Source organism: Dasypus novemcinctus, chromosome 14 (genome assembly GCF_030445035.2).
Source record: "Dasypus novemcinctus isolate mDasNov1 chromosome 14, mDasNov1.1.hap2, whole genome shotgun sequence".
Lineage (NCBI taxonomy): Eukaryota > Metazoa > Chordata > Mammalia > Cingulata > Dasypodidae > Dasypus > Dasypus novemcinctus.
Window position 1 is genome coordinate 84375081 of NC_080686.1, and position 23818 is coordinate 84398898.

A 23818-nucleotide genomic window follows, 5' to 3' on the forward strand; every position below is an offset into this window, starting at 1 on the left:
ACCTGAGCAGGTTCAAGAGGGTCAAATATTATAGTCTAATGTTTTACAGAAAATATGCTTTCTATAATAACAGAAACTGAAAAACTACTACTACCAAAACAATTTGTCCTTTTTGTCATATATCAAAAAAGACTCTTTTTAAATCACTGGGTAATGTCCAAATACTTTTTAATGAAATCTGCTGCTTTAAGAAATTTGAACCACATTACACTACATAATACACTAAATACTTCCAAGAAATAGTTCTTTCCAGTTCCATAATCATTTATAAATATTAAGATATATTTCAGTGAATCATATCCAGAGTTCATGGAATTATAGAACTGGAAATGAATTACACTTGGAATGAATTCTCGACCAGAAACTAGAGATGAATGAGGGAAAATACCATCCTAAAATGTTTAATAATGTCTATTTCAAAACAAGGAGTCAGGGAGAGAAACACTAGACCTGCTATATCTTAGTGTTATATTCATTCTCTAATAAGCTGGTAAACTAACTACATAGTTGTAAAGTTACAGTACAAACAAAGATTTCACATTTTAAGACACAGTAATACAACAGGGGCATTTCTTCCATCTTTAACCAAAACTGTGACTAATACTAGCAAACTTTCCTTGAAAATTCATGGACAGTAAGAATTGTCCATAAATTATCACATTTATGTTTCACATCAGCCCTGATATTAAGCCTGTTTGATTTGTGAAGAAGCTGAAGCTCAGACAAGTTAACCTTCCAATATCACTTCATAATAAGTTGTGGAGTGGGGATTTGACCCCAAGGCTTCATGATTCCAACACTAGCCTTAATTAATCATGACACACTGCAGATCTATGAGGCTGGCCCCTTCTCTTTGTCCTTTCCAGAACCCACTCTTGTGCTTTCAGACATCGTATCTCTATTCCCAGAAAGAAAAGTATCTGAAAAATTCTTTTACTCTATAGTGTTACAAACTTTAAATATTATCATTTTTGGAAATTGTTTTAGCATGGACTTAGGAGTTAGGATCAGCTGAGTTGAGGTGCAGCTCTTCTGGCTGCAAAACAATGGAAACGTCATTTAATCTTTCTAAGTCTCAGTATCCTTATTTCCATATACCTGATAGAAACAATAATTTTTAAAATTCAGGTATAATTTACAAAGAGTGAACTGTTCAGATCTTAAGTATATTATTCAAACAGTTTGAATGCAAGACACAGAACAGTTCTATCAGCCCAGAAATTTCCCTCATGCCGCTTTTCAGTCTCCTCACCCCAAAAAACAACAAATCTGATTTGCTATTTTAGAAGTTTCAATAAATGGAATCATATAGTATATACTTTTATATGTGCCTGGCTTCTTTCATTAGCCTAATATTTCTGAGATTCACCCATGTGACAGCACATGGTGATAAAGTTCAATTTTTATAATAACAATTTGATGCAAGCATCAAAGGAGATAACATACATTATTACCTACAAAGGACTAATAAAGGAATATTTATTATTCCAAAGACAAAACTCAGGAACAGTAGAGTACTGAAGCAAAGGAAAGGGCTATCCAAATATGTCACAGACTAGAGTATTTTTGGAGAAAGGGGTTCATCATTACTGCCTCTTAAATCACACTTTTTATATGTTTATAATAGTCGTCCCATGCCAGAAATGTGTATATTTAGCATTTTTGGTTAAATTGGTTGACTTTAGCCTAGAAGACGAGAATTTTTTTCTTTCCTTTGGAAAGATGCAAAGAGGATCTTCCCTGTTTTCTAAGATTCCTTTTCAACCACCATAAAGGTGGAGCCCCATCTACATCAGAAGACTGCATTCGAGAAAGCCTTGTGTGCAAAGTCATCCATAATGCTTGCCTTAGCAGGATCCAAAGCCCTTGCTGTCAATTCTGGTCAGCTGTATAATGCAATTTTTCCAAAGGAGCTGGAGCCTGGCCCTCACAAGTATGCTACTAATACTGCATCTCACAGAAGATGACTTGGCCACAGTACATAAATCCACATTCCAGAAGGAAACAGATCATTGAGGTGCATGTTTCAATCCTTTCTTTCTGGCAGAGGCTTTCTTCCTTAGAAGCATGCACTGCAAATCTAGAGAGGAAGCAGTAATTCCAAATATTATTCCCAAGAATCGAAGAGGCTGAGATGTAAATAGAAATTCTGCACCCTCAAGAGAAAAGTTCAGAAGCCTCTGTTAACTGAGCTAACACCTCAGTTTTGGAGATGGCAACTTGAGCAAGAGCAATGCTCTACAGGGATACATTAGGATATACAAGTGTATTAAAACAGCACAGTGGAAGGTTTCAAATCACATTTAGACCAAGGTATAGAAGAGACTCTCCTCAAAGTACCTCAAGCCTATGGGTATGAGTTTGCACTATGCGTCCTGCAGAAACAACACCTGTTCTTACATTGAACACAAGCCACCTCTGATATTTACTGCATTTGCTGAAAGCTGACAGGATCTGAAATGTTAAACCTCTTGATCTGTCAGTAGTCTCGGGTTCATGTGAAAAGATGCGCTAATAATAGCACAAATTGGAGAATTTTAACGTGCTCAAAAGACATAAATCCCCATCACAGTCAAATTCTCTTTCAACACACACCTGTAAGAGTTGTAAAATACATATATATTCAACCTCTTCTTGTAACTTTCTCTTCTTATTTTCCTCAGTATGCATAACTCAATTTCCTTCAATGAGGTACACTCAAGGTCATCCAGACTCAACTTTAGCCCACTCACGTCCCCCAAACAAATTTAGCCTAAATGCATGAAAATCAAAACATGTGTTTGGTCTCATTAAGCTCAGGAGATCCTTGTGAGAATTAGCAGGGAATTTGGCTAATTATCCTAGCTGTTAATGAAGGATAAATTGATTATATTTAAGTGGCTTTGCACTTTATTTTTATCCAATGCTCATGTTTTGTTTAATTTATCAAAAAAGTAAAGCTAGGCATTGTTCAACAGAGTCCAGAAAACATCAGAAAATTAGTTTTCATCACAATGAATTGTACATCTAGGGGAGAAAAGTGGTTAAAAAAGAGAGAAAGACAGACTTGGGTTTCAAAATTGAAAGATGTCACCTTTAAAGTGAGAAACAAACCCTTCATGCCTGAAAGTTATGATAAACAAAGACCGCAATTGGGACTTGATTAAATTTCTATGCAGGATACCATGATCTAGATGTCAAGCACTAAGACAGAATAACCTACCTCAAGCCGGGGGCCCCAGTAGACTCTGGGTTCCTTCTTAGAGGAAGAAACTCAGAATTTCATGTATCTCTGTTATTTTAGGTCTGAGCCAATAGTTGGTCCCAATAAATATTTGATGAGTGGATGAATAAATGAATGAATACAGGAATAAATTTCCTACCTCAAGCACATTCTGTCACTGACTGCCAAAAGATGAAGAATATACTCTGTGCAGGTTTGCATATCATCATCATCAAATTTCACTCAAATTTTACTTCAAAATCTTTTCATATATTAGTGATATTAAATTTTTATCCCTATTTAAAGTATTCACATAATAAAATGGTACTTTCTTCACACGCTCAAACAAAACAAAACTGATTTCTTAACCAATATTCTAAGCAAAATAGTCTATTTTCTGAAGATCAGTACTTGCAGTTTATCGTCTATTGCAACAGCTGACTTTGCAAATATGCAGCCTCCCTCACTTGGGGAGGACGCTAGTGGTTGATATAGGTCTCTATTTTCGGACAGGTGATATTCAGTATTCTGGTAGGCATACGAGGAACGTTTAACAATCAGAAATGCCCACAGTCACGGGCCATGAACTTCCCTCGATGAAGGTTTCCTCGTCAAGACTGGAGGTCTGCTTAGCAGCATCACGTAGAGGGACTGAGCATCAGACTGGTGCTAGGTTTAGATGCCCTTGACCTTCTCCTCAACTTGAAATTCTATAGTTTCATGATTTAGCACTGGAAATAGAACTTTTTACTTTTATTATTGAGTTGTTTGGGGACTGCTAAATAATTCACATGAGGGCAAAGGCCAAGAATTCCAGTCTGTTCATCTCTGGACAGCAATTTCTTCACTGACGGCCTCATAGCAGTTTCCATGGATTTTTGTGGGGGGGGTGGGGGACTGTATTTTACATATTCTTTTTTTCTTCTTTAATACTTTTCTCTTTTCAAAGATACTTAGATTACATAAATGTTACATAAAAAATGTAAGGGATTTCCATATGCCCCACACCCTTTCCCTCCCACACTTTCCCACATTGGTGTGGTACATTTGTTACAACCAATGAACACGTATCAGAGCATTGCCACTAAGTGTGGATTATAGTTTACAATATAGTTTAAACTCTCTCCCGCATGATTTTGTAAGTTATGACAAGATTTATAATGGCCTGTATCTGTCATTGCAACATCATTCAGTACAATTCCAATGTCCCAAAAATGCCCCCACCCCTCAGAACCTCCAGTGGCCACTATATCCACATCAATGATAGCAGTTCTCCCATTCCTAGGATCACAGTAAGTCTATAGTAAAATACCATAGTTCATTCCCCAGTTCTGTAACTTTAAAAAAATAAAGACAAAAAACAAAATTTTTTTTAATGTATTCATCAAATGCAAAAAAAAAAAGAATGTTCCAGTTCCAATCCTCAGGCCACTAAGGACCCACTGATAATGGAAATGCAGTTTAATGCTCTCTTCAGTTCTGCCTAGACATTATGAAATGTCAGCTGCCTGCACAAAGCCTGGGATGCAGCCACAAAACCCACGCAGATGGTCCACTCTGTATTAAGACTGTTCTCCCATGCACAAGACAAGAGCTAAAACATGAGTCCTTGTGGAGAGACGAACCAAGCCAAAGGAATGCTTGGGTAACTATAATTGCCCAGGTAATTTGACTCAAACTCCTGCTCATGAGTTGCTTCTTTTGTTCCAACTCTGCCACAATACACAACCTCTGATGTCAGTTTTACTGATGGGAATTCTTAGTAAATAACGTTAGCCTCCAGAGCACCAAGGTTTGCCTTTTTCCATTACAGGGAAGTTTCCAGCCTTGCTGCAGAGATGGGGAAGAGGTCATAACATTGTCACATACGTCCCTCCCCCAGTTCAGAAAGTAGGTGGCCAAGAATGCCCTGCAGGTTGGAAGAGAGCCAGAGGAAAGATGGGCTTTCTGTTATTACTAACTGGATTCAAGGTAGGTACCATGCCCAGGACAGCCCCAACTACAGCACATGCCAGTGGAGCAAATTCCCATATGCCCTTTAGGGTAGCCCAATGCTGACTGTTCTAGACTCTGTCTGGCACCCAAGCCCTACAACACTCCTCTCCTCACAGCTCCCCACTTGGCCTCTATCTGGGGGCCCAGCATTGTTTTAGTTCTCACACAAGTCTGACATGGGCCCAGAGGGATAAGTTTAGGCACTCTCAGCCACGACATATGGGCAGTCATTATAAAGTCCCCCTGAGACTCTGCTCTTGTCACACAACTTTCACAACTGGGCCTTTTCCTTATTCCAGAGAAACACTTCCCATCTCCTGTTCCTATCTGCTACAAGTGAATTCAACTCCCTAAACAACTACTTGGCTCAAGTAGACTGGTCAAATTTCCTCTCTACCTATTCCACTGCAATCAACTCTATCCTATGCTGAGCAAGGACAAGATGTATTTGAGACTCACTTAAGTGCTGTGAAGGGCATTGACCAGTGTCTTTTATAAACCCCAGCACTGAAAATATATCAAGTCAAATATCTACTATGTAGAGGTGACTTAGAGAAGCCATTACTGCTCTGGCAGGACATTGGGCTACTCCAAAAATGATGCTGCCTAATCATGGGCAATCACACTGCCCAGTCAGGAGTGGGTGAGAGAATCTGTCATAGTTATTTGGTGAGAAGGAGGGTGAGCAAGTACCTTCCCCCTCCATAGAAGCTTCTATCTATCAGTCATCAATCACATATTTTCCAGGAGGCTTCAACATACTGTGCTAACTTGGGCAGCAGCTTAAGGGACTTGAATCAGACATAGGGAAGAATTTTCTGACCATAATTAGGAGATTTAACTACTTGGGCATATCCCGGAGACGATCTTCTGTAGCCTCCCTCTTTTACAGGTCTTATAAATTGGTTAGACTTTCTGGGGAAGTTAAATAGCTGTTTCCTTGACGAATTCTAGAAAACCTTAGGTATTCATGGAAGCCTAGATTTCTATAAAGCTGTAAAGGGATAGATAAATGTTTGGTTAAGATTTCATTTATTAATGAAAATTTACTTCTATTTAAAAATTGTAATAAAAAGTGGCACACATGAATTTATATGTGTGTCTTACATGAAACTTGAACACGTCAGAGCACAACAGAGTTTGGACTGCTGCAAGAGGTTAATTCATTTTTTTATAGCTCTTTATAAAGCTTGTCCTGCAGCACATACTTAGCTAATTGCACCCAGCATCTGTTAAATAATGATGACCACTTGCAAATACTACCTGTGTGGGTCAAGTTCCTCCCTCTAATAAACAATCAAAGCAAGATGCTGAGGCTTACATAAAACTGCAACTGCCATTCCTGACTTCCAATTAAAAATTGCTGTCTAATCAAAACAGTCTTATTACTCTAATTGGCTTTTTAATACATAAATGTGATAAAGTTGCACTTATGAAATAAATTCATACAAATATAACCTTAAAGCTATTTATTGATGTTCTATTTAGATACTTTTGAAAAAAATAAGTCATGGTTAAAAATAAGTTTGAAATAAATTGATTTAAATAAAGGTGGGTAGTGACTTCAAAATCCAGGAAGCGGATTTAGCCCAACGGATAGGGCATCTGCCTACCACATGGGAGGTCCAAGGTTCAAACCTAGGCCTCCTGACCCGTGTGATGAGCTGGCCCATGCGCAGCACTGATGCGCACAAGGAGTACCGTGCCACACAGGGGTGTCTCCCATGTAGGGGAACCCCACACACAAGGAGTGTGCCCTGTAAGAAGAACCGCCCAGTGCAAAAAAAGTACAGTCTGCCCAGGAGTTGCACCGCACACACGGAGAGCTGACACAGCAAGATGGCACAACAAAAAGAGACACAGATTCCCGGAGCCGCTGATAAGGATAGAAGTGGTCACAGAAGAGCACACAGTGAATGGACACAGAGAGCAGACAACTGGGGGGAGGCGGGGAGAGAAATAAATTTTAAAAATAAATCTTTAAAAATAAAAGGCCCTTCCAATCTGATTATCACAACATTTTTTCTAACCATATCAGAGAAATGATATTGTAATAGGAAAAAATACCATGGTGTTTGTTAAGTGAACAAAGGACATTCAGAACAGCTACACAGAACATAATGTTTTATATACACATGCACACATGTGCTTAGCAAAGACTGGTGGTATAGACATCAATGTTACAAACCATACAAAAAGTCGATTAGAATTATTTTTAGAGAACAAAGAAAGACGGCATTTCTTCCATGTAGAAGGATGAGTGTGCCTGGCTTTACTTCCAAATGCAGAGTTCAGTACACATGTGCAACAAGCCTGGGGTTTGCTAAATACGCACTGTACGACGAGTCTACCTGGTTGCCTGGCACAGGGATGCGGGCACGAGCAGTGAGTGAAGTGGGCAGACAACTCACTGGATATGAACACTGGCTTATGTGGAAAAGGCAACTGGGTCCAAACCCCAATTCTGCCCCTCAAAAGCGCTATATCCTTGGCTGAGCTCCCTGACCTCTCTCAACCTCCCAATTTTCTCATCTACGAAATGGAGATAACCATACCTATCCAGCAGAACTATATAAAGAAATGAAATAGGCCTAAAGCCCTAGAACGGTGCCCAGCTGGTACTGAATGCCCAATAAATGGCAGCTATTATTATTATTACTAGGAAATGGTTGCTGCTGCAAGGTGCTCCCAGCCTAGTGGGGAAGGCAGACATGAACAGATAAATGACACTGCAATCCAGTTACTGCTGCTATGGAAGCATGGACAATGTGCTTGGGGAACTCAAAGGAGGCGTGCCTGGTGTAGTTGGAGTCAAACTCATGCTCATTCACCAGGAAGGGAAGAGGTCACTTAGGGCCTTGCCATGACCTTTTGGGTCACGGAAGCTGGGAGGAAACCTACAGAAGACAGCAGTCTCTTGGAGGGCTGTGGAGTTCTCCATTCTTTCCGCTGAAGGAGTGGCCTGGGTACTCTGCACAGGCACCCTGTTTTCGGGGATCCTGAACAACATGTGTGTAATACATCCCACCAGGGCACTCTGACAAGGCTGGGGCCAAGAGAAGAGTGACAGTGTGGGCCCAGGCCTGCCTGCTTTAACTAGTTCCAGGTGGAATGCACTACACCACAGCTGCTTTGGAGTGCTGGCATCTCGTCACCTGGTAAGCTGGAGGATGTGTCTCCTGCAACTCTGAGAATAAAGCTCTCTCCTCATCCTCTACCACATTCCAGCTTTCAAACTCTGAAAGCTATTTTTAGTAGATTCCCTTCCAGGGAACAGGCAGTGGAGGAGAGGCCTGAGTAATTTGATAGAAAGGAAGCACTAGATTTAAAGATAGGGTTACAAATTAGCTCTCAATATCTTGTCCAGGCTCTAGCTCAAGTAAGATTTGAGCTTTGGAAAACACATTTGTTGTTGTTGTTTTGATTAAATGGAAAAGAGATAAAAAGGCAAGGTATGATAGTACCTAGAGAGAAAATTAAGGGTGGCAGAATTGCACCGATGAATTAGGAATGTAGCAGAGAGACAGAGATGGGGATGAGGAGAAAAACAAAGAAGAGAGCACTGAAGCCAGTGGGATGAAAAGTACAAGGCAGAAAGTGTGCATGGCGGAGAAAGCAGGCTAGGAGGTGGGAACAATGGGGGTGGGGAGGTCATGAGTAAAAGGGATTAGAATATCGTGACAGGCGCTCATGGGACTCCAAGCCACATCCCTTTGGTCACTTCTGGCTTAAGCCACACGTGACTTCCACTGCAGCTCTGGTGGACAGTTCCTTTAGACACGGAGAGCTTTCCTTCTGAAGGCTTCTCAGTTCCTCTCCCTCAGAGATTTCTCCAAGGCTGCAGTACCCATTCAGCCAATTTGAGGCTGGGAAGATGAAGGTAAGGAGGGGAGGGGCAGGAGGGTAAGGGCAGGGGCAGCAGTTAGTGGATAATGTCCCAGCTTTCACACTTGTGGAGGGACAATTATGCTATACACATTCTGAATACTTCCCCAAAGGGGCCTGATAGGATTCAGCCCCAGCTGCCCAAAGTGGTAACCAGCTCAATAGCATACTCCTTAAGGACCTTCCCTCCTACCGTGTTTCAAGCTCTCTGCTCCTTGTTCCAGCTTTTTTTTAAAAGATTTATTTATTTATTTCTCTCCTCTTCCTCCTCCCCCACCCCCGTTGTCTGTTCTCTATGTCTATTTGCTGTGTCTTCTTTGTCTGCTTCTGTTGTTGTCAGCAGTACAGGAATCTGTGTAGCGTCATCTTGTTGTGTCACATCTCCGTGTGTGCAGCACCATTCCTGGGCAGGCTGCACTTTCTTTTGCACTGGGCGGCTCTCCTTACGGGGCGCACTCCTTGCAGGGCGCACTCCTTGAGCGTGGGGCTCCCCTACGCGGGGACACCCCTGCGTGGCAGGGCACTCCTTGGGCGCATCAGCACTGCGCATGGGCCAGCTGCACATGGGTTGAGGAGGCCCGGGGTTTGAACCGCGGACTTCCCATGTGGTAGACGGACGCCCTAACAACTGGGCCAAGTCTGCCGCCTGTTCCAGCTTCTTGAAGTCACCTCCTAAACAAACTACCTGTACCTAGGTGCCAGTCTCAAATTCTAGAGGATTGAAGGAAGGAAGATGGCGGTAGCAGCAGTCCCACAGAGAAGGAACAGACCATAGGCCCATCGAAAAGGCTCTACAGCACACAAATTAATCACAGTAACACAAGGCTGAAAGGAATCTCAAGACACTATCTAGTTTGTCTTCCTGCCTTAAGGCAGGCACTCTATCATCCCAGGCAAGAGTCTTTCTTAGAGGGTGCCATGTGAAAATTCCTCAATATCATTAATAGAATCGATTAAGTTAATAATTCTTATCAACACTGATATTAAATTAGACCACTGGTGCCAAGAGTATAAAAAAAGGTAGCACTGTTGACTTGTAAACTAATCTGATCAATCTGCTAGATGGCCACGTGGGAGGTAGGGGTGCTGAAGTTCAGTGCGATTACTCATTATATGAAACCACAGCCTCCTTCCCTTCCCAGCCTCAATAAGGGCTTTTGTTTTCACCATGTATGCAACAGGAAGTAAAGTTTTCCTTGCTCACTGGTGCAGTGTAAGCAAAACTAGTGCTCATTCGGTTTGAAAATCTATTTTGGAATGCCAACATTTCTAAAGAGATCCTGGCTACCATTTGAAAACCTGAATGTTATTCTAGCACTCAGATTATCTTCTTTATATCTACTCTTCTAGACATTTTCAGAGATATTGTTGACCAGTGGATACAAATTATATTGGATAAGGATTTGGTTTGTTGTGCTATAAAAGAAAAAAAAAAAAGAACATATATTTCCATCCCATAGCTATTCTCCTGATAAAATCACTCCCTGTCAGTTAATCCCTCCTTTGACTTGAAACCAATATCAAATATGTAATTCCCCAAATTATTCCAATGGTTAGGTAAATTAGTGAATGATTTTCAGATATCATGCAAGATGACAGTGAATATTTTGAAATTGACTCCTTTTAAAATAATTATTACAAGGAAAGTCACCCATCAGCAGAAAGAAAACAGTCCCATCAGACTTTCTTTCATGGTACATAAGGAAAAAAGATGGCTGCAAAAAGGGAAAATCAGAGCCAGTCTCCACTATCTCTGAGAGTGCTGTGGAATGAAGACAGCTTTTAAAGATTCGCACCAAGGGAGTACATGTAGCTGGCTGTAAACGACAACGACCCTCCAATAGTGTTTCAAAGAAGCACATCCAGGCAGTGTCGAATACTGGTGGCAATTAAACAGTCATAAAAGTCATAAAAATTTGAAGCTGGAGTGCTGACAAGAAAGCACCCTGGCACCACCGGCGCTAAGAGTCCAATAGTCAATCTGCAGTGTTCCTCTTCATCTTAAATAATGTTTGCCAGAATTCTCAGTCAACACTTTTTTCCCTTCCTTTTCTCTTTACACTGCAGGATTTTGTGGGAACCGGCTGGGATCAAGAGACAGGAAGGCGCCGAGGTTCTCCTGGGCAGACCCTCTCCTGAGGTGCTGGCTGGGGGATGGGAGCACGAGAGATCAGAAGAGACACATCAAGAACACTTTTACTGTAGATACAACCTCAGGTATTGGTTCTTCTGAGGGCTACAGAGACCCACAGGTTCTACGGTCGTGGCAGATGGAGTTAGTTCAGTGCCATGTCAGTTGGCCCAACTTTGGAGTTTGTGTTTCTGTGTGATAGAGCTGGACTCAGATATGATCTTTGTTCATAAGCCTCTCCTGTTCCTTTTACCAGATCTGTTGTTGGCGCTGGGGTTTAGTGTATACCCAGGGGACCTGAATCTCTGGACTGACCATGTGATAGCCAGGCCCTGAGCCTCAACAGACTTGCAACTCCTACACTCTGGTTTATTGGACTTACCCCACTCAGCTAACATGAAGGTGAAGAAGGTCAACTACCACACCAGGGAGCCAAGAGTGCCTACAAATGCAAGTAGGAGAATTGGATCCAGTATCCATGTGGAATCTAAGTCCCCTCTTGACATAGATGTGGAGTGGACACAACCATTCCAGGGTCCACAGGATGGAGGAATAGAGTATGGATTAGAGTGGACTTACTGATATTCTATTCATGAACTATTGTGATTAGTAATCAAAGAAAATGTGGCATTGGTGTGGAGAAAGTGGCCATGGTGGCTGCTGGGGGTAGGGAATGGGAGGAAGTGATGTGATGTGGGGGTGTTTTCGGGACTTGGAGTTGTCCTGGGTGGTGCTGCAGGGACAGTTACCAGACATTGTATGTCCTCCCATGGCCCACTGGGTGGACTGAGGGAGAGTGTGGGCTATGATGTGGACCATTGACCATGAGGTGCAGCGGTGCTCAGAGATGTATTCACCAGATGCAATGAATGTCTCATGAAGATGGAGGAGGTTGTTATAGGGGGAGGAGTGGGGTGAGGGGGGTGGGGGATATATGGGGACCTCATATTTTTTGAATGTAACATTAAAAAAATAAATAAATAAAAAAACAAAACAAAAAAAGAACACTTTTACCTGCTGACCAACGGAAGAGAGAATAACACGAGATCTCAGGCCTGTGGGGCACAGCGTGCCTCAAGTCTTCTTCCTTGTATGCACAATAAATTAAAAAGCTGCAAAAAGCTACAGGAAGCTGAGGGCTGTGCACCAAGAAGTGGGCTGAGGGGGGTGACAAGTTCCCTTCTTTATTGTGGTGTCCAAAGGCTGTGTTTACGGAGTGCAAAACTATCTGATCTGGGCAAGAGGCAGGGGAGGGTGTTAGGAACGCACCTGTCAGTGTCGGGCAGATCTGGTTTCCAGTCCTGAAGCTGCCATTTCCCCGAGAAGTGACCCAGCAAGCTAAATACCTCTTGAGCATTAAATGTGATCCTATCTGCAAGGTGCTTCACAGAGGGCGTGGCACAGAGTGCTACTTAATAAATGCTGGCCACTGCCTTCAGAAGAGGGAAACTCCAACCCAATGTGTTGTTACAATTCCCTATGTAACTATAATTGTAATAATTATCACTTATGGTAAACGGCTCTAGGCTCTGCCTATATGACTTTATGCTAATCAAAGAACTAAAAACTGAAAAGACCTGCTGATTTCAGACCAGGCTGGAGGAGCAGGGACAGGGACCAGGCTTACCCATCATCACCCTCGAAAAGCAGCAAGGCTTGCAAAAAACGTGTCTAAAGTGAAATTTTGTTAGATCTAATCTTTCCACTAACATATTTTTAAGCAGAGAGTGTGAAAGAGTGTGGTTTAATGTCCCAGGACTCTGAATACTGTGGTTACCCCCTCCTATCCCCCACCCACTGAGCAGTCACAGACACGGCAAAAGCAGTCATTTTCACTCAACGTACCACAAATTCACCGCCAACCCGCTCACCAACCCCACGGGTATGTTCCACACTTGAAGCCCATTTTTATAAACCTAGATGTATAACCTACTGGCCCAAACTGAGTTCCTACTACATGCCAGGAAATGTTCTAGGAATTCTAATACTCGAGGCCAGCTTGAAAGGGACCCCAAAATGAGTCTTTCAGTTTTGCAACCCAGTCTTTTACAAATGAAAACATTACCCCTACTTAAGACTCCTCACTATGATTTAGATGTTGTATAATATGTATATAAACACACACATATTACATTGTGGTTAGGATCACTCGATGGAGTGGGATCTTAGTTCCATCAAAAGTTGAGTGACCCTAGGCAAGTCACATAATATTTCTGAACTTCAAGTTCATCTTCTCTAAAGTGGGAATAATGGTACCACCTTTAATGGTGATTTAAAGATTTTAAATAGTGTCTATCTGTATCTATCATCCATCCATTTTTCTATCTATCTATCTATCTAAAGAAAAGACACTTAGCACAGTGCCTGCCATGTGGTGGCTTAATGAATAATTGCTAAGAAGAAAAAGTACAGGTGTTTTCAGTTAAATTAATAAATTATATTTTTATAAATCCCAGTCAAATGATAACTAGCCTATCAACGTACTTAAGGAAAAAGAAAGTTTGGCACTCTCACGCTTTCTTTTTCTTCCTTTCACAAGTTAAAGAAACTATGTAGCCATAATATTCAGGAAACACATGCCCAATAAAAAGAAGTAGCATCCCCTTATTTTGAGACCAAGGGAGAGCAGAAGGTGGTCGACAGCAGGGCTTTAGAAATAAGATCAATAGCAGGACTCTGGAGCAGTTTATGAAATTCTGGATGGAAAGGGTTTGGAAGAGACGACTTCTGAGCGCTCGAGTCCTGATTCATAATATTCCTTTAGAGTAGGGGAGTTCCCTTCCCTTGCCAATGGTCAGAGGACGTCAGCGCAGCAAAGGCCCCCAGTGGTCATGCAGAAGTCAGGTCACGGTCGTTTCACAGGGGAGGAAACTGGGGCCCACTGACAGGACGCTGGCCCTGAACCGCTCAGTGAGTTGGTTCAGACCCAGAACCAGAAGCCAGACCTGCAGCCGTGCGTGGCAGAACTCTCTTTCCTCTACCGCACAGCACCCCTGCGGTTACTAGGTATCATGGGTCTAATTCTGGGTTATGATTATGACTTGTTGAATTTTTAACTTCCCGTTAGATGGACTTCAGCTGAAAACATGCAGCTTTCCCAAATGCTGTATAATATCTGTAAAGGGGCAAGCATGACAATTTTACTTCATGAAAACGGGGTACTGCACAGCAGTGAATAGTGTTTCAAAACTAGTGCTTCCTTTGACAGCTGAATGAAGCAATTTGGCCCCTTTTAAAAGTGGTTTTGAAGATGCTTATCTCTCCATGAGGGTATGAAAATTAAAAGTTGGAAAGCTCAAAACTCTTGTAAAGAGTTTTATTACTGATGCTTTTAATCAGATATGGAGGCTGTGCTCTTTTCTTCAAAGTTCTGCTATGACTTAGAAAAGCTGCTTTTTTCCCCCAAGTTTCCTTGATTATCAAATACCTTCCTAGAATGTGCATGTTAACTGCAACACTGAAGCACCAAGAGGAAGGCAGCATTATAGTTGACAACTTTTTAAAAAAAAATAAAAAATGAAAACAGCCAAGATGATTTTCCTTGTATCTTGTAGAGCTCACACTTTAAAGAAGACTTTTCTGGTTACTCTTCATGTTTAGTCAGAAAAGCAGAAATCTCACTCAGAGGATGTGGGTTCTGGGTGCTTGAGCATGAAACATTTTCTTCTGCTCTTCAGATTGTTACACTATTTATTTCAGTTCAGAGTGTATCCTTTATATTTTGAGCAAAGGATTGCGTTATAGTTGGAAGCACATAAAAACGTTTTTTGAGACACTTGCAGCCTACCAAATAGAAAGGGTAGAGCAGCTTACATAATGGGCCTCAGTCAACTCTGTCTGCCTCTGCTTTAAGGGATCTATACTAGGAGGTAAAACACATCTTTGCAAGCAACATGATGTTCATTAGGGCAAGAGCTACTAGACAGGATCAAAACTGCTAGTCCATGTGACAATCATTACAGGGAGGACAGAAAACTAATTTTATCCAATAGGCCATGATTGGGAGTAAATGATATGTATACAAAGGATAAGGTAGACAAATATCCTCTCTGAAAAACACAGCATGATTTTTTTTAAAAAAATCATTTATTTCAGAATTGTTTAAGTGGCCTGATCCTTTTTTCTTCCTGGAGTGAGCCCTTATACCTGAGGGAACACTTTGTATGAACAAAAATGTACATCCAAGGTAAAGAAAACGTGGCTTTGGTTTTCAGTTGAGGCCTGGGAAAGGTGTCCTTGGCTGGCAATTGGTGGTGCGTGCGTAAGCATCAGCATCAGCATCAGCATCAGCATCAGCATCAGCATCAGCATCAGCATCAGCATCAGCATCGTTTCTCCTTTAAGTCCTTGGCTCTCTGTTTAGCATATGGCTCCATGGAGTTGCAGGGCCCAAGCTCAGACCCCCTGGGTCTCCACCCAATAGGTCTTTGTTAAATTCCTACTTAGCCAGCCCAGGAACTTTTCTATCTCTTGAATCGCCTTCCATAAGGATGCTGGCTGGGAATTCCAAGCCATCAATCCCTTCTGAAAGAAGAAATGGAGCATGGGTCCATTCAGGTAATGACAAATAATCAGCTCTAACCTAAAGAATACAAATCACCATATGTCTTCCATTCCCTTCCATCTGCAAACTTTCAGCATTTTCACAGATAAGATCCTTAAATGATTCAAGAGGTAGTGGTATAATTTCACTATACACAGCCCTTAGCACTAGTAAGGCAAACCCTGTTTAAACTCCAAGATCCAGTAAGCATATCAAGCAGTAGGTATTGCCTTAAGAAGTAGTAGACTGGTATAATTACTTCAATGTAATTACTAGTTTAACATCTGACTTTCCCTCTATACTGTAAGTTCTGGCAGAAGAGTATAATGTCTATTTTGCTCATGGCTAGATCCCTAGGACTGTAAAGTTCTGTTAGGAATAATATCAACCTCAAGGCTTATTTTCAGCAATTAAATAAGATCACTGAACATAAAGACCTTAGCACAGAGCCTTGAATTTAATAGATACTCAACAAATATTTTGTTGAATAAACTAATATAGAAACACGAAGGGGAGGAGGGAGCTTATAACCTAAGAAGTTCTTGAACTTCTTTTCATCATTTTCTATTTGCATAACAATTATGCAAGCCAACATTCATTGAGTACTCATGATGTGTCAGGCTCTATGTTATCTTATTTAATGCCTGACAATAACACTAAGAAATACTCTCATTATCTGCATTTTATAGATGAAGAAACTGAGATCTACAGGAAGAAGTGCTACCTCGGTCATCAAACTAGCAGATGTAATTCTAGAATTCAAGCTAAGATTCACCCCAGAGTCATAGGGTTAAACCTCAAGGCTGCATGCTCTAAATAGGTTAGTGGAACTTCCAAAGAAAGAGAAGGACTGGAGGAAATGGACATCATGGCCAGTCCCAGACTGATCAGTGACCACCTTTTAACTATCAGAGAAGTCTTGGAGGAGAAAAGAGACCTCAGCGTAGAGATTTCTAGAAGTTTCCAGAGTATTCTAGGCTGATTGGCTAGAAGTTGGAGCCAGTCATGTTTCAATTGTCTTTCAACCCAGGCTATGAGAGAACCTGTGAAGTTTAAGAGGGAGATTATATAAAACAGAGTGAGTCATGAAGAGCAGGCATAATATTAAATGGCATTTAAGAAAGAGAAGGCAAATCTCCCCACTTTTATGTCTTAGGAAAGCATTGCTACTCTGGGGGAAGAGTGCCATAGCCTAACCCAGCAGCTGTGGCCACTATGAAGTCAACGCCCCAAAGTTTCTAGAAACCCAAGTCAGCTTGGAAGTCGGTAAGCCTTTGCAGAAGCCAGTGTCAAGGAGGGTCTTGGAAGACAAGATAAGGTACCTCAGCAAGGCAACCATTGAAGTCCTGAGGTGAGGCCAGAAGAATAGAAACCACAGCTCACCAGAGGAGCAGAAAACTGAGGCAGCAAACATGAAGATTTAATGGCTAACAAGGGAACAAACAAACCACTTGGGATTCTCCTGAGGAGAAGGAACAATTGGGAGGAGACAGGAAAAGGCTAGTATAAGGAGTTCCACAGGTAGTTCACAGTATTTCCCATGTATTTTTATTGTTAACTATGCCCATTTTGAAGGTAGCACCCAGACTGCTGGATCATGGGGAATTAGAGCTCCAAGAGCTAAGGCCCAGACAAAAGTCGATATTCTAAGAGAACTTAGATAACCATAAGGCTTTGTAGCAGTCAGGTGTCAGTACGATTAAAAGTATGGTTGTGGGGTTCTAAAGAAAAGCTGGGAGCCAATGAACATGAAGATTTGTGTCTGCCTCAGCATTCTATTAAGAGCAGGATTCGCTAGAGACCAAGACTTCTCTAGCAGGAAATAACCTTTCAGTGATGTATGTTGGAAGATCAAGAAATAGGGTAGATATAAAAAAGGTTCACAAATACCTTCAACTGAACCAGCTTGGATTTTATTACAGAGAACCTCTTCCTAACCCTGGGTTCCCCAGGGATTTTCAACCATCTATTAACATGCAAAGGCTGATGTGACAGGGCTTAGAAGCAGGAAGCTGGAGGAAAATTAATATTCCTCACTCCTGTAAGTCTTTTTGATTACATTATCATACCTAAGCCACAGGCATACAAATTTTTACATGATATCATCATCACACCTGGCTGAGGTTCTCATTATCTCTCACCTGTGTCTTAACAGTCAACATTCAGAAATCACTCTCTCTCAGCAGCCTGTAACATGGAACCCAAACTTCAAATATCAAATGGTTTGACTGTGGTGTCATGGTGAAGTGGCCACTTGAGTGATGGATCCACCTTCTACTTGTCATGTGACCTTGAACCTATCCCATAACCTCTCTGTGTTCCTTCATCTTCAAAATAGAAGCATTAGGGGAAAAAAACCTCTTTCCTGTATGCCAGGGGCTATGCTAAACCCTTTACAAATGTCTCATTACATAAAAGTCCCATGCAAACTGCAAAGCTCAAGACAAATACAAGCTATTTAGCCTCAGATAATCACAGGCATTTTTTAAAAAATTATTTTAAAAAGTAGAAATGGACAAAGTTGTTGTTATTATTATTATTACCAAACACATCACAACAAACCCTGTTGACAGCAGTAGAAGCAGGGTCTTAGTAGTGATAAGGACACAGTAGGGCTGTGAAGTTGAAGGGAAATTGTTTTAGCCCATCTGTGGAAAATAGCCTAACAAGAAGGGAGGGCTTTCAAGAGTGGGAGTGGTTCTGGGACAAAGGCATTCAGACTAGTTAGAACACAAAGGGGTACTTCTGTCAACAAAAGGGAATTTCCCAATGCAACTTCAGTTTTCTGTACAAACGTCTAGGAGTTGAAGATGGAGAGAGGGACATAGCAGGGCTCTCTTAAGGAACTGAAACTACCTTTCACAGAGGAATGACTATGAACTGTTACTTGGTGCGAAAGATCTGGGCATAGTAGAAGAAGGAAAATAAGAAAAGGGGAAAGGGTCAGAAAAGTTCAGGGTCTTCAGTGTTTGGTTTGGAGAATTAAACATATCTACAGAGCTGTCATAACAAAAAGATTAATGTTTGGCTCCACACTCTTCTGACATTTACCTCAACTACTAAGTATTAAATATTTACAAAGCACTTGGACTTGTAGAGTGCTTTTTAATTCTTCTTTAAATTTTTGCCTGCTGCCCAGATGGGGAAGGTTTGCTATTACTCTTATTTTATTGGTGAAGAAGCAAAAGATCATAAAAGCCATCTTGAGTTATTCAAAATTGCAAAGTTAATAGAAGAGTGGGGCCTAGCACATGGGAAAATGATACCGTTATGCATCAACCCATATTCCTAGAGTAACCAATCCAGAATCAGGGGAAGTCAGTCAATGGCCCTCAAGGAAATTCAACAGGAAAGCAGTAGCCCGCTTCCTTTCTGTGATGTTTTTGCCAAAGGCAGGATATTGGTTTCTTTTAGGGATTTTAGTGAGAGCAGGAAGGGAAGGCAAATGAAGCACCACTTATAAATATGGCTAAAGGCAAGATGAAATCCAGAGCAGCTGCTACCCTTTTTACTTTCTCTACTTCTGAGCCACAAAGCTGTCATCATTGAGAACTTGGCTTATGTTGTATTTTATATTTTATATAGAATGAAGCATCCAGTTTCAGTTCCCCCATCATCACCACGTACGTCTTCTACACATTATCCATTTCCTTCCTTTGATTGCAGTCAGTAATATCAATAATTACATTATTAAAATCTAAAACTTAGAGAGCATTCACCTTGTGTCAGATCTGCAGTAAGTACTTACTCATTTAACCTTCACAGCAGCGTTACAATTATTACTGCCATTTTACAGAGTGGAAACTGAGGCCCAGAGAGTTTAAACCCAGGTACCCAGGGTTCATGTTCCTAATCACTAAGCACACTAACATCACATCTGCCCTCTGTCCACACCCTAGCAGTTGAACCAGGATACATCAGCTTGTGGTTAAATGGATCTTCACTCCTTATAGCTCTTTTCGTTTTGGATGAGGCAATATCCTGCTTGATCACACTCTAAACGTATGTCAAAGTTGACCAAGGTTTGATGACAACATATTCATTTTACTTCCTGTATAAAAAATTTCAAGTTATCTTTGATTTGTGTTCTCTGCATTGCTACCCAGACATACATGGTTAGAAGTATAGCATTTTACTAATTTTTAAAAATATAAATCTGAGTTTCTAATCCACTTCTATATCATGGGTCAGAGATTCTGACTTTTGGTCTTTTTTGTATGGCCTGCAAGTTAAGAATAGTTTTTACATTTTTTCAAAGATTGCAAAAAAAGAAGGAGAAAAAGGAGAGGAATAAGAATATAAAATAGAGGCCTATAGAGCCTAAAGTATTTACTACATAGGCTGATAAAACCTAAAATATATATACTGTCCCTTTATAGAAGAAATTTGCTGACCTCCCTATTTCATATCATTTCCAAGGTTCACCAGAAAAAGATTTCATATTTTCTCTGAACATCTTGCTTGGGTCCGTGCCATAATCAGGGTAAGTCCTCTTCATCTGATAAGCTAAAGTATGAGAAAATAAAAGAAACAGAGTACAGGTGTGATACCAGCAACAATCAGTGGTGTACTGGAGGGGCTTGCACAGCCTGTTTAAGTTCATCTCTTCCCAAATCAGCATTTGGTGATTTTGCATTGGTAGTTTGGAATCAGCTATGGTGGGAATATTACACCATTTAAATTGGCACACACTACCACATTTCATTCAACCATATGGAAGAAAAATATGTCACCTTAATTCCTCATTTTCCAAAAGTATTCTAGAGCCAATATCAAGGTAGGATATACATAGGGGATACAGAAGTTCCCAATAAATGTTGTCTTTTATACAAAAAGTTGTGAAAGGAAAGCATTGAAATCAAGAGTTACAAGTCCAAATATTCATAAAGGCTGGGCAGGTAGGATAAATATATGAATGGGCTGGATGAAAAACAATAGGAATTGATAGGGCTGGTGGGGAAAAAAAGAGAATAGAAACAAAGGTGTTAAAATGAAAAAGAAGAAATCAAGACTTCCATCAGCCAAACAAACAGTGCCTGCCAATTAATGGCCCTGGCTTAAATAAAAACATTTTGAGGGAAAAAACTGTGCTTCAAAAAAATTTTTTCCTGCCTCTTGCGGGTATTATTATATTGGTTGGAAAAGCAATCGAAAGAATTTTCATGAATGATAATTGTACCAACTCAGTTTTACTGAGTAAGGAATAAGTTATTGAGAGAAGTGACTGTCTCCCTTGTTCCAGAGGCCATGACCACCTGAAGCATGACATTTGTTTGATGCAGTAAACCTTCAGTCCAATAGAAGGCAGAGGGATTAAGTGACGGTTTGTCCCCTAAGCATCCCTACCCAAGCTGGGGTGTCTCCTGGACTGAGACTTTTCCTGCAAAAACTGAAGGAAGAAACCTTTTGGACATTTGTTGGCTATTTCAAGCCTCAAAGGTAGCACCGTATTAAGCTGGTACTCTCAGGAGTTTTAAATCCCTCATAGATTGGATTTGCCTTCCAGAGTAAGATGTTTCCTTTCTCTTTCCTGAACTTATCAGATTCATAGGTATCATTTAAATGGCAAATGCCACACAAAAGTCAGAGAAGTCACCAAATAGCAAGAATTTGTGAACACTAAGCCAGAGCTCTCTTGTGGCTCTTGTACAAGGGAGGGAGGAGGACAGATGAACCTGCATCTCTTAGGGATAAAGAGACAAGGAAAACCAACAGTGTTCCCCTGGGACCAGTCCTAGGTCAAGTTTCAATTCAGATTTTAACAAATTATTGGGAAGAAAGACTGGACAGCAATTTCCAAGTGTGCATAATATAAGACATTGCAAAAATTGTAAAGTGAGGCAGTGATAAATTACACTCAGGAAAGTCTCCTGAGACCCCATGGAAGGTCGCCACAGTCACTTCCCCACAGACAAGAGCAAATCAGTATGTTCAGGGAAAAGATGAGGAGTGCAGAAAAAGGATGCTGAACCATCTTTCACAGTACCAGGAAAGTGTGGAGGAAGCAAGGAGGCTGTATCCTGAAAACATCACCCAAAGTGGCCAAGGTTCAGCACAGCAAATAACCTTTTTTCTGTTTTTATCCCCCATCACTGACATCATACCTATTTAATGACAAAACACTGTAACTACAGTGGTTTAAAATAAAATGACAATTTTTTCCTTATCAATAGTTACTTCCCAGGGTACTGGAGATACTTAAACGTGTGCGCCATCAGGTTACAGAATCACTTTGCCGATCAAGGATGAAGGCTCATCTTAGGCAGATGACAGAGGGGGTTGGCAAGTGGTCCTAAAATATAAGGCATAAATATTGAAGGGCCAAAATGATGGCTGAGAAATTCCCTAATTCTGTGTGCTCAAGTTCTAAAAACAAGAGAACTCCTAAAGGAAAGGTCAGAAGGAAACTTGACCAGTACTTATGTGGATAATAGAGTCATTCTTCCTTCAGGATGACTATCAAGGCTCTAGTTATTCCTGGAGAAGAGATGATGTCTAAAACATTATGGCCGTTCCATTATTATAACCCTATTACAAAGTAACTGTCCTGTTTTTCTATTTAAAAAATGTATGGAATTGGCATCTTACTCAGCATGCTTCGGGTCAAAGTCAGTGTCTCTACTATGGACACAGACATTCTTATTTATGGGTCTTCCTGTTCAATTGTATCACAAGGAAACCTCTGATTCGCAGGGACAAAGGATGTGAAGGCAATCTCAATGAAGCTTCATCTTCAAAGGACACAGGTTTTATAGACAATGTCTGACTGTGTTTCATTATTATTTGGAGTCTGGAAATTGCATGTAGTGCACTGGTAATTACGAAAACAGGATCGACATACTTTCCTTGGTTTCTCGATCAGCATTTCTGATGCCTGGACAGCAGCATCCTGTTTAACTGACATCCGTAAGGTAGACAGGAATAAACAGACCATATAAACAGAAATCCCAAGCCCAAAATGGAGTGAGGGGTCATAGTCAGTGAAGAAAGGTGCAATGCTAATGGAGTTGGATTTGCAACAAAGGTCCAAGTAGTAGTTCACTCTTCCCTGATGAAGTTAGACCCCCTTATGACGTATGAATAAAACATTAAATAATCTGAAAGATGTCAAAGGTCTGAGGCAGTTTTAGAGGAGTGGGGCTTTTGAATGCATCGTCATTACTACTTGGCAGGTGATGCTGACATAGCCTAAATCTGTGTCTCTCAAACTAAAGCACTGAACATAACGCTGCTATATACAAAGGGCCAAATAAAAGAAATTGTTGGGGCTTTTTTTTTTTTATAGGGAATCCCTCCTACTAAGAAGCTAATGAGCTGGGGAAAGTCACATCTTTGCTGCTATTTTATATTTCTGGTTTCATTAGGAAGAGAAGCTGATTAAATTGGCCTTTGGAAGGAGGCATAGTCATGTCCCTTACACTAAAAATTAACAAGTACCTTTCATTTCCCTCTAAAAGCCGACAGGTCCATTGAAGTGAAGAGCAATTTTGCCAACACAATTCTCTGCAACAGAAAGATGTACAAAGACTCCTTAAGCTACACAAGAAGATGCCTGGGAGCTGTCATTTGTCTTTGTCCCTCCACCAACCCTGGAAGCTGACTCACCTCTGAGAAGACGGAGCATTCTCACTCCCTCAGAGTACCTCAGAATACACATCTAAACTTTTCACTTACTCTTACTATGTTTGCTGTGGTGTAACTTCAACTCCATTTTTACAAGAAAGTTGAATCTATTGCTTTATTTGCAGAGGAACTGAGTAGGCTCCCCACACACACACACCATTTTTCCTTTTATTTTCTTATTTTTTAGTGTCAGTAGAGTTTTTTTCCCAGCAAACTGGATAAATGCCACATACAGATTAACTTGGGGCACCCTGCAGACTCCTAAAACAAGAGCAAACAGCAAAGGTAAATCACAGATGTACCTACTGGTCCCTACTTCTTTTAAAAGCACATAGTATTGTTGACATTCTTTAAAAAAAAAAAAGACATTCAGAATTAAAGTAATAAGATGCCATTTTTTCATTAAATAATTTGGCAGATTTTTCAAAACTCAGATATC

The 23818-nt window shown here is 40.8% G+C and overlaps 1 protein-coding gene and 1 long non-coding RNA gene across 4 annotated transcripts in view; one reads left to right on the forward strand and one right to left on the reverse strand.

Moving 5' to 3' along the window:
• SNTB1 (syntrophin beta 1) overlaps nucleotides 1-23818 on the reverse strand; it is a 276727-nt gene that overhangs the window by 186859 nt on the left and 66050 nt on the right. The window lies entirely within an intron of this gene.
• LOC111761198 (uncharacterized) lies at nucleotides 8960-12382 on the forward strand. Its single transcript, XR_002794626.3, has 3 exons — nucleotides 8960-9077; nucleotides 11150-11299; nucleotides 11470-12382. It is a non-coding gene; the product is annotated as an uncharacterized lncRNA (long non-coding RNA).